The sequence below is a fragment of the Hippopotamus amphibius genome, chromosome 13 (assembly GCF_030028045.1).
Source record: "Hippopotamus amphibius kiboko isolate mHipAmp2 chromosome 13, mHipAmp2.hap2, whole genome shotgun sequence".
Lineage (NCBI taxonomy): Eukaryota > Metazoa > Chordata > Mammalia > Artiodactyla > Hippopotamidae > Hippopotamus > Hippopotamus amphibius.
In genome coordinates, this window is record NC_080198.1 from 71,058,890 (window position 1) to 71,061,944 (window position 3,055).

The window sequence follows — 3,055 nt, forward strand, 5'->3', positions numbered from 1 at the left end:
TTCAAATGCTCATCTCTTCTGGAGACGTCCTCATAGACACACCTAGAAATTACATTTTATCAGCCACTTGGGTATCCCTTCGCCTAGTCAAGGTGACACAGAAAATTAACCATCACAAATTGCTTTGAACCCCTGGTTCCATGACCTGTGGAAGCCATAAGCCTCCCCAAGATTTCCTATGTCAAAGGATTTACATTGTCTAAACAACCCTTTTTCCTAAGTCAACTGGAATGCAAAACTTGTACTCTTCTCTTGTTTCCTGGAGACAGCCTCTCCATGGATACCATGATTTCTAGGGAGGAAACTTGGAAGGTCTTAGGGAAGGGTCACATTGCCACTCATGTGACCTTCACCCACCCCTACTTTATTCCTCCCTTTTCAGTCCTTCTCCAGATAAACAAATCTTCACCAGCTCTCATCCTACAGGTCTCACTTGCTACTCAAGTGAATTTCTGATGAATGAAATTATTTCTAAAATGAATTTTCAGAGGAAAGAAAGAACAACAGCAACTGTTTTAATTTTGATAAGTCTTTAATTTATCAAAATTATTAATTTTGATAAATTTGATAAATTTGTCATGGCATAATTGTACTCCAGGAAACACAGTTCGGGAACTGCTCTATCTTTGTTCAATGTTCTAATAATCTTTAGGTATTCCACTTTGCGGAAGAAAACCGACATATAATTTGGCAAGTCTACTGTGTTATTTCCGTTTTCGTTTTCTTTTATCTTTTATTTTTATATTATTTCAAGCTTACAGAAAGGTTGCAAGACCAGCATCACAAACTTGTGCATACCCTTTACGCAGATTCTCCAATTGTTTATATTTTGTGCCATTGCTTTATTATTTTCTTTTTCTATATATAATGCATGTAAGTAATATATGCATATTATTTTTTTCTGAACCATTTGGAGACTTTTTTATGAGTATATATTTTCTAACAAGAATATTCTCTTACACAATTGTGATACATTAATCAAAATCTGGAAATTTTATGATACAGTACTCTTATCTGACATTCTATAGTCAAATTTGGTCAGTTGTTCCATGATGTCCTTTATAGTTGTTTTTTCCCTCTGATCAAGGCTCTAATTCAGGACTGCATGTTGCATATACTTGTTCTATCTCTTTAGTCTCCATTAAATCTGGAATAGTTTCTCAGTGTTTATCTTTCTTAACATGTATTTTGGAAGAATACAGGGCAGTTATCTTGTAGAATGTTTTCCTTGAATAGATACAAGTTAGGCACTTTTGGCAGGAATACCACAGATGTTGACCTTGAGACCTTGTTTGGTTTTACAAACAACAGTCAGTTCTTCACTTCTCCTGCACCCGCTTTGAGCTACATTCCAGCTCAATTCAGACACTAGCTACCTGGAGTTAGTGCAGACCCCACAGGTTAAGGACTCAGTGCCACAGTATTGTCCCCGCTTCAGATGCCAGCCATAAATAGGATCCCCACATCCATGTCTGGCTAGCTACAGATTCAGGAGTTCCCTGCTCAGATTTAATGATTTCTTAAAATGACTCAGAACTCAGGAAAGCACTATAATTAACACTACAGTTTTATTATAAAGGATACAATTCAGAAATAGCCAAACAGAAGAGATGCATAGGGCAAGGAACGAGGTGGGGGACACAAAACTTCCATGCTCTCTCGAGTGGGAGGAGGGGCAGTGCATCACCATCCCAGCACACAGATGCCGTCATAACCCAAATCTCTGACAAACGGGGCAAGAATATACAATGGATAAAAGACAGTCTCTTCAGTAAATGGCGCTGGGAAAACTGAACAGCCACATGTAAAAGAATGAAATTAGAACATTCTCTAACACCATACACAAAAATAAACTCAAAATGGATTAAAGACCTAAATGTAAGACCAGACACTATAAAACTCCTAGAGGAAAACAGAAAACACTATAAAACTCCTTAACATAAATCCTAGCAATATCTTTCTGGATTCATTTCCTTATTCTTTATATATGTGTGCATGTGCTCAAGCCATGTTCCAAGCTCTTTACTCCTCTCTGTAGAATCTCTTATCTTTCTCTTCAAGCTGAAGAGCTTTCATTAACTCTTCTTTAGTACCCGTGTGGTGGTGACCAATTCTCTGATTTCGTTTATCTGAAAATGCCTTTATTTTGACTGTAATCCTAAAAGATATTTTCACTGCCTGGACAATTCTTAGTTAATAGTAGTTTCCTTTCAACACTTAAAATGTTCTCCCACGTTTTTCTGGTTTTAATTTTTCTTATGAGAAGTCAGCCAGCCTTCATTTTTCACCTTATGAGTTTCACAATATATGTCATTTTCACACTATGTGTGTATGTTTAAGGTTTTCACTAATGTTGGGAAATTTTTGGTCATGTGTTTAAATATTTTTTCTGCCCCATTCACTTCTCTTTGAACTCCAATTGTATATATGTTAGACCATTTGATGTTGGACTCAGAGAACACTGAGGCTCTGTTAACTTTTTTATAGATTTTTTTTTTGTCCTCTCAGTCCTTTTGACTAGATATTTTCTGTTGATCTATCTTCAAGTTCACTGACCCTTCTGTTGTTTCCAGTCTGTTGTTAAATCCATCAATGAACTTTTGTTATTTTTCAGTTCTAGAATTTCCATTTGGCTTTTTTAAAATACTTCTTTCTTTCTACAGAGATGTCCATCTGTTCATTATTACCATATTTTCTATTCAGTCCTTAAACACACTTATAATAGCTGCTTTAAAGTCCCTGTTTGTTAATTCCAACCTCTGAATTATCTTGAGGTCATTTTCTATTGACTGCTTTTTTTCACAAGTCAGTTTATGTTACCACTTCACCTATTTTTGTCCTCCTGCCATTTGATCTATTTTTATACTAGAGAAACATAATATAGTTTCATTTATTTGTGTAAAGTCCGTTTTCATCCACGTTTATCTGCATCATTTTGCTATGCAAGCCTGTTTGCACCAAGGAACTTGCATGAGATCAAAATCTTTATTATCTTGGAATTTTATCTGTGCTGGAAAAGGCCGCTGAGCATAAGGAGGCAAACCATACTCTTTCT